Here is a 9,735-nt window from a genome sequence, read left to right as displayed (position 1 = left end):
TTATTCTAATTGGTGAGGACACATATAGATAGAATTCAATTTGAATTATTTCTTACATTAAATTAGTTTAAGGCACTTCTATGACATAAAAATACTACAACATATTTTGCTTGTGAAAGTATTAAACACTAAAAGGTGTCTAATAATTAAATCTCCATTGTCTCCCTCCTTCCTATTCCCACCCTCTATCTTTAGGTAGAATATGATTTTCAGTCTTCCAGGGGATTACTTATATGCATGAATAATATAAAATAAACAACTAAAATTAAACATTTCTTTAAGAATAATGTCATATCATCTGATAACTTATAATAAAAAATAAAATAATCTTATTTAACTGAAAATTATTAGCACAAATAGCTATCTACTTTAGGGAAAAGCTTTAAAATTTAAAACACTACTTCTCTTACTGAAAATAAGAAACCTCCCACCTCGACATGATATGAGATTCTGGAAAGTGTAAAAGAAACATTTGAATTATAGCTTAATTATTTTGTGTTTGGAATTAGCCTCAATTAGAAGGTATACAACGTTATGTTTTTTATTGAGAGCTAACATGGACACAGACAATAGTGTGCTGAAGGCCTGGCAGGGGCAGGTGTGGGGTAGAGGGGGTTAATGGGAAATAAAGGAGGGCATCTGTAATGCTTTCAACAATAAAGATAATTTTTTAAAGATAGAGCCTTGTTTTCTTTTCCTGAAGGTATAAGTATAAAGACCCTATTACATTGTTTTAGGTAGATTACAGACAGATTCCTTATTCCCACCATTTCACTCTCTTCTTTCATGTTTACCAATTTTACACATCATACTCAGAAATTTATTTCCATAATTATCTTCCCAGAACTATACCTAACTTTTGGTGGGTAACTGGAGGAAAACTCTTTTAAGATTATTGAGTGTAATACATGTCTTTGGGAAGATTTGGACAAGGATTTTTTTTTTAGCAGCCATTACTCAAATCCTGTTAACACTTGATATTGCAGTTTGCTTGTGATGTGTTTTTTTATATTTAATTGATATCAATCCTAGGAGCATTAATGGTGAAGTTAAATCATTGGTATTTTGTGTGGCTGCTGTTGTTAAAGGACTGGCTGAGAATAGTGCATCATACAATAATAGAGTTTCTAATATAATTTAAAACAACTACTCAATCTAAACAAATAAACAATAGTCCTGAGGTTATATGTGTGTGTGTGTGTGTGTGTGTGTGTGTGTGTGTGTGTGTGTGTGTGTGTATAAATGGAGAGAGAGACCTTCAATAAAGAATAGAAATGATAAGTATATTAATTGGGTGAAGTAAAGATTGTAACATTAGTTATCTGATTGACTAATGTAAATATCTTCTTTCAAAAATTTCAATAAAATTTTTGAAGCATCTCAAAATAAATTATTTAATTTTATTTTGCCATTCAAACTATATATATATATATATATATATATATATATATATATATATATATATATATATATAATTTCCAAGATGTTGGGTAAAATCTCATAATCTCATTTTGCATGTGTGTACTAGAAATAAAAGAAACTGTGGTTCAAATTTGTCTGTACATAAGGAAAACAGTTTTAGAAAAGAGCTTTTTATTTTTTTACCATTATCTTAGGTTATGTTTATTAAACCTGATTAATAATATAAGATCACTATTTCTACTAAAGCAAATAATAAATGTAAATAAAATATAAACTAAATTCCAGAGATTAAGGAATGTAAAATGAGTTTGAAATGGAAGCTGTAAGTTACTCCTTCAAATAGTTTCTTTATATTTTTAAGACGTGGTCAAAGGCAGATATAACTCATCATTGATGGAATCAGAAAATTATGTTTGCATCTATATTAAAGTTACTTTTAATTTGTGGGGTTTGGAAACTACTGTAATAATGTTGACATTCACCCTAGAGATTCTTGTGAGTGCATATGTGTGTGTATCTGTTTGTATAAGAAAGAATAAAAACTTAAGGAAAAACGTCTCTGAATCTATCTTTTTTGACATTTAATGTAATGTACCATTTAAAACTATTTCAAGCTCGAATTGCCCTATAATCTCCTATTCAGGGATTTCTTAAGGTTCTTTCTAATTTTGTTCTTTGACTGACTTTACTTTTTAATAGGGCCCAATGAAACTGATTAAAGTCAAAAGTTATTTTACATGGGCTTTATTTAAGATAATTCATAACAGGATACAAAAGTTTCATTCCGCCAGTGGGAATTTCCTGGTTGCGCTGATGTAACCTATAGCTAATTATGGCAAAACCAGATCAATTAGTCTTAGGAAGTATAAGAAATTAGCTATTCTACACTCCAATTGTATCTTGAGACCAACGGGGTCGGATCTTCTCATTAACCTCATCAAATGCATGATTCTATCTCTCTTAGGATGTATCTCCTAACTGGCACACTTAACTCTGAAAATGGAGTATTACTTAGCCATCCAGTGGGAATCACACTATTTGGAAATCATTAGTATAGAACTGGCTCCAAACATGCTACCAAGCGGATGACTTCATTTTTAATTTAAAATATTTGTATAAATATTCTCCAAGGACAAAGGTGATTAGAGAAGTGCTATGGGAGCTTCTGATTGGTCTCCAGGGTTTGCTGCATTAAAGTTGTAAGTTTCTTTTGATTATAAACTCCAGAAGTCATATTGACACGTCAGGTGAAAAAGATACCTTAAAGGAATTTTGTCCTCTTACATATTTAACATTTTATGCTTCTCAAAAAAAAAAAGTTAATCAGAAAAATTTCCTCATCAATTATATAAATTCTCAGGATTAGAGCTGGAAAACCCTAGTTATCAAGAAGTATTTTTTTCTCTTATCTAATATAAATATGGGTTAAGTATTATAAAAAATATAAAATTTAGAATAAGAAGAGTTGGATTCTAGGGGTGAATTGGTACCAATAAGAAGTATAACCATGGACTAATCATTTTATGTTTGGGGTATTTCTCATTTAAAAATCTTAGAATATCAGTTTTATATTGCAGATTATTTTAAAGACCAAATTTTAAAACACATACAAATTAATATATACTCCATTTCCAGTTCTAGTCCTTACGCTGAACCATTTTCAACTCAAAAGACCAGGTATTATCATATTTTAGAACAAATAAAACACGTCTAAAACAAGAGATTTGTCAATAGCTTTAAGATATTCATTCTAATTTTACAACCCTGCCTGTCAAACACAAGTTATCATTAAGTGTACCTTCAAAAATTACCATGTTTTTCTTCTTCAACTATTTCTTCTTCAATCCACAATAGGTAAATAATTAATTAATTAGAAATTAAAAATAATAATAAGGCATCTAAAAAATTCACCCGAGGATATTTTTCTATTGGTTTTTAGAGAGAGTGGAAGGGAGAGGGAGAGACAGAAAGAGAGAGAAACATCAATTTGAGAGAGACACATCAATTAGTTGTGCCCCTACCAGGGCTGGGGATGGAGCCTGCAACCCAGGTACATGCCCTTGACTGGGAATCGAACCTGGGACATTTCAGTCTGTAACCCAATTCTCTATCCACTTAGCCAAACTGGCTAGGGTTTGAATTAAATAATATATATTTTTAAGAAGTCAAAGCAAGAGTGAAAAAAGAAAAAAAATTCAACTGAGTAATTTTATCCTGAATGATTATAAAAAAGAAAAATCAAAATTACTGAGATGAAGCTAAAGTGGGGCTTAAATGAATATATATAGTGATGGATGTATAGATAAGATAACAAAAAACATATTTAAGATTCTACCTTAAGAAAATAAGAAAAAACCAATATGCAAAATAGACACTAGGAATGAAATAATAAAGATAATAGGAGAAAGCATTGTAATTAGAAGAAAAAGAAATAGAAAAACAGGAAAAAAGCACAAGCAAAATAATATCTACACAAAAGTTTCTATGAAAAAAATATAGACACAAATTAACCAATATAAAAAATAAGAGGGCACCAATGCAAATTCACAGTTATTAAAGAATATTATGAACAAATTAGTGTCAAAAATTCAATAAAATAAATAAAACTTTTAATTTCCTTAAAAGAAAAAAACCTTCCAAATTTACTAAAAAAGAAATGGATGCAAAAATTCTCAACAATAAACAAGCAACCGAACATATCTTAATTTTAAAAATAGTAAAAGTAGAAGTTATTTTTGATCCATATTCAAGAACTTTAAACCATTTTTAAATCCATATCTATCTCTAATACCATGTTGCTTGTATTTTCCAATGAACGCATTTTTATTGCAAAAAAAAAAGAGAGAAGCAAACAGAATTCAGCTGTATATTAAAAGAGTTACATACCATGATCAAGTGTGATTTATTCCTGGAATGCAAGGATGGTTCTACATATCAAAGTGGATCAATGTAATACACAACATTAAAAGAATAAAGGGGAGAAAAGTATGATAATCTCAATTGATGCAGAACAAACATTTGACAAAATTTAATATATTTCACAATAAAAACACTCAACAAATTATGAATAAAAGGAAAGTATCTTATAACAAAGGCCATATATGAAAAACAGAGATGCTTAATGATGAAATTATACTTTATGATGAGAAAGACTGAATTCTTTCCATTTAATATCAGGAACAAATCAAGAATGGCCACTTTTGACAATTTCATTCAACATAGTACTGAAGTCTTAGACATCCAAATTGGAAAAGAAGAGGAAAAAATATATCTGATTATGGATGGCATAAATTATTATGTAGAAGACCCTATATTTCACACAAAAACTCTTAGAGCTAATAAAAATATATCAAGATACAAAATATAAAGATGAAATTGTTGAAGGGATTATGAAAAAAATCTCATGGGAAGAAGGTGAGTGAAAGAGTGTAAATGGAGCATAAATTGTGACCAAAGGAGACCATGTGGATGATGAGCACATAATTCAATGTGCAGATGATGTATTATAGAATTGTACACTTAAAATCTATATAATTTTATTGACCAAAATAACCCCAATAAATTCAATTAGAAAATATATAAAGTCAACATGCATGTCTGTAAATTAAAAATGAATGACATGGAGAGAAAATTAAGAAATAATTTCAATTATAATGAAAAAGGATAAAATACTTTAAAGTTAACATAATCAAGAAAATGAAAAACCTGTAAAATGGAAACTAAAACATTCCTGAAATATTAAAGAAGACATAAAAAAGTGGAAACAGATTCCAAGATGGTGGCTGGGAGGATGGCAGTGAGGAAGAGAGTGTGAGTGAGGGGCGAAAGAGGAGTGTGTGGACATGTGGTGTGTATATGTGTCTGAGTGAGGGACAGCTAGATCTTGCAGGACCTTTGGGGGCTGGTGGACCAGGCTCAAATAGCCAGGCAGCCTCTGCTACTGCTATAATCTCTCCCAGAGCGCTGGCTCTGACACAAAGGTGCCATCTTGAAGGGGAAAGCTGCTGTGACTGAGAGCCTAGCTTCACTTCCACCCAGGGTGCTCTCAGATACCACGTGGGATCCTACAGCCACTCCAGCCAGGGACCTGCTACCTCAGCTACTGACCCACAGACACTGGGACTCCATCCTCCCCAGCTGAGGGCTCCTGAGTTCCTGAGGGTGCTCCACCCCACCAGCTAGACGCTTTAGCCCCGGGAAAGCATTCAAGAGTTACGCAGCAGCCCCGGGCTCTGTGACAGCTCCAGCAGCCTCTCCAGCAGCCACCAAACATGACCACCTGAGGAGCAGCCACTGCCCGCCACCGAACGAGGAGCAGCTGCCCCATGATCCCTCACCCAAGGAGCAGCAGCCACTCGCAACCACCTGAGGAGCAGCTGCCGCCCACGACTATGCAACCTGCCACCAACCCCACTGCTGCAGACACAGGCCTCCCACGACACGACACCGAGATCCTTTGGTGAGAGCAAAAATGGGGAGACAAAAAAAACCCAAATGAAAGAAAAGGAAAAATCACCAGAAAGGGAACTAAATGCAATGGAGGCATGCAATATGGCAGAAAAAGAATTCAGAATAAGGGTTATAAAGTTCATAAACTGGATGGATGAGAAAATCAACAACCTATGTAAGAATCAGGAGGAAATAAAGAGTGATATAGCTACAATAAAAACAATATGGAAGCTTTCAACAGTAGACTAGGAGAAGTGGAGGACCGAATTAGAGAATTAGAAGACAGGAAAGCAAAACACACCCAAACGGAACTGCAATTGGACAAAAAAAATCAAAAGGCAGGAGGAGAGTTTGAGAGAGCTTTGGGACAACATGAAACGAAGCAACATATGTATAATAGGGGTGCCAGAATGACAAGATGAGGAGCAAGGGTTAGAAAACCTGTTTGAAGAAATAATGTCAGAAAACTTCCCTGATTTGGGGAAGAAAAAAAGTCACACAAGCACGGAGAGTCCCAAACAATATGAACCCAAAAAGACTCACACCAAGACACATCGTAATTACAATGGCAAACATTAATGATAAAGAGAGAATATTAAAATAAGCCAGTCAGAGAAAGATAAATATGCCATAATCTCACTCATTTGTGGAATATAAAGAACAACATAAACTGATGAACAAAAATAGGACCAGAGTCATAGAAGCATAGAACAACCTATGAGGGAAGGTGGTGGTTGAGGGGGTAAGAGATCAATCAAAGGACTTGTATGCATTCATATGAGCATAACCAATGGACACAGACGGGGATCTAGGGGGGAGGGTATGTGCTGGGGGGTAGGAGCAGCCGGGGAGTGGTCAATGGGGGAAAAAGGAGACTTATGTAATACTTTAAACAATAGGGAATTTAAATTTAAAAAATGGAAACATATGATATGTTCATGGATTTGAAGAGTTAATAATGTGAAGGTGAAAATACTACCCAAAGCGATCTACAGATTTAATGCATTTACTGTAAAAATCCTAGTGACTTTTGAATTAGTGTTGTGCATTTCTTCAGACATATACGCAGAAATGGAATTTACTGGTTCATAAGGCAGTTCTATTTTTAATTTTTTGAGAACCCTCCATAATGTTTTCCATAGTGGCTGCACCAATCTGCATTTCCATGAATAGTACATAAGGGTTCTCTTTTCTCCACAACATTACCAACACTTGTTTGTGGATTTATTGATGATAACCATTCTGACAGATGTGAGATAACACTGAACATAAACTGTAATTGAAAAATAAAATTTTAAAAATATATTTTAAAGAGAAAACAAGAGGCAAATGGCGAATATCATGTTCATCATCAAATATTGTTTGAACCATATTTATAAATGAAATGAAGGAGCCATTAAATTTTAAAAAATTCTAGAGACTTTTTTCAAAATTTGAAAAATCCATCCTAAAATTTATATAAAGGAAAAAATACTGAAAAAAGAAGAACAAAGTTGGAGGAAGGACTCACGCTATCTTAAAACTTATTGCAAAGCTACAGTACTCATAACAGTGTGGCATTTTCATAAAGACAGACATATAGATTAAATGTAATAGAATAGAGAGTGTTAGGACTATAGGGCAATGCAATCCTTAATGGCCATTTGTAAGCTTCCTACCACAGGAGAACAAAAGACCAGGAAAACATGCTGAACACCAGTAATCAGAACATACAAGGAACTGAAACTGTCCTAAAGACACCTGATCACACAGCTGCATTCCATCCACATTTCAAGACCACCACCTCAGCCCCCAGACCCACTGATGACAAGGGCTTCCCACCAGTGACTTCATATAAGGAGAAAACTCCAGTTCCTGGGTGTTGCCATCATCAACCCAATGTCTCCTTGGCTTGATGCTGTGCAGCTCTTCCCTTTGGATATGCCATATCCCATCCCTTTTCCTTAAATAAATTCAACTTTTCTTTATCCACCATCTGAAATGGCTAATGAGTGAGATCATGTGATACTTGTCTTTCTCTAACTGGCTTTTTTCACTTAGCATAATTCTCTCCAGGTCTCTCCATGCTATTTCAAAGGATAATAATGTGGGGAACCAATTCCAGCATGTAATAATTACCAAGAGTTTCATCACAAAGTTGGTGAAACTTGGGCAGCTCAACAAGGGTGAGCCACATATGTAGATTACCTATTGGAACAGCTAAACAGCACTTCCCCAAAACCTGAATAGGATTATCATCTGCTGCCAGACAGCTCAGGGCATTTTATTGCCTCCTGTTGGCCAAACACCTGAACAGCTGTAGGCTATTCCCTAAACTGACAATGCTTCTGTACCCTACCCTTTGAAGTATACTATCTCCACCTTGCCTTAGGACAAATTGTGTTAATAAAAGCAAGGTCCCGAGTCAAGGAGGGTAGTCTTCAGTTCCTTTAGCTGAAGATCCTCTGACCCCCCAATGCCTTTCAAAATTATCTTTCGTCTTTGGACTCCTTCTTGAATCTATGCATCAGCCCCTTTCTCCAGAATGCTGAACCCTTTGTAAGTCTGGAACAAGAACACTGACATAAGAGATCCTTCTTTTTTACTTCTGCATAGTATTCCATGATGTAAATGTACACAGCTTTTTCATCCATTCATCTACTGATGGGCACTTGGGCTGTTCCAGATCTTAGCTATTATAAATTGTGCGGCTATGAACATAGTGGTGGATATAATCTTTCTGCTTGGTGTTTCAGGATTCTTATGATATACTAGAGGCCTAGTGCATGAAATTCATGCACAGGGTGGGGTGTGTTCCTCAGCCCAGCCTGCACCCTCTCCAATCTGGGACCCCTTGAGGTCAGTTGGACATCCCTCTCACAATCCAGGACTGCTGGCTCCCAACTGCTTGCCTGCCTGCCTGCCTGATTGCCCCTAACCACTTTTGCCTGAGAGCCTGATCACCACCTAACCACTTCCCTGCCAGCCAGATCGATGCCTAACTGCTCCCCTGCAGGCCCGATTGCCCCTAACTGCCATCCCCTGCAGTCCTGGTCCCCCCTAACTGCCCTCCCCTGCAGGCCTGGTCCCCCCCAAAGGTCCTTCCCTGCAGGCCTCAGTCCCCCCCAACTGCCCTCCCCTGCAGGCCATCTTGTGTGTTGGAGTGGTGGTCAATTTGCATATTACCTCTTTATTATATAGGATTGCTAGAAGTGGAGTCACTGGGTCAAATGGCAGTTCCATTTTAAATTTTTTGAGGAAATTCCATACTGTTTTTCCATAGTGGCTGCACCAGTCTGCATTCTCATCAGCAGTTTACTAGGGTTCCCTTTTCTCCACATCCTTACCAGCACTTGTCATTTGTTGATTTGTTAATAACAGCCATTCTGACAGGTGTGAGGTGATATCTCATTGTGGAACTCTTCTATATTTATTTTTACTTTGCTTCTATTTATTTTTTAACCTTTTGCACTCGGATGTCGAGTGTGACTCGACACGGTTAGCATCGGTAGCAGGAATCGAGAAAAAAGCAAGCGAGTGCAAAGGGTTAAATATGTTCTTATTAATTTCAGAAACATAAAGAGAGAGAGGGAGAGAGAGATAGAAACATCAATGATGAGAATCATCCATCGGCTGCTTCTGGCACACTCCCCATTGGGGATCGAGCCCAAAACCTGGGTATCTATATTTTACCTATTGTGCTACCTACCTTATCCAATTATATTTATCTTTATTAATGTTATACTACTGTATTTTTTATTTTTGGTTTCCTCAAATCATTTTTGGAATAAGGTTAAGAATAATTATATACCCAAAACAATGGTATTAATCCACCACTGATAATGTCCTGAGCAAAATTTAATATGACCCTGACCCTGATTGATT

The sequence above is a fragment of the Cnephaeus nilssonii genome (assembly GCF_951640355.1).
Source record: "Cnephaeus nilssonii genome assembly, chromosome: 6".
NCBI lineage: Eukaryota > Metazoa > Chordata > Mammalia > Chiroptera > Vespertilionidae > Cnephaeus > Cnephaeus nilssonii.
This window is presented reverse-complemented; position numbering follows the sequence as displayed.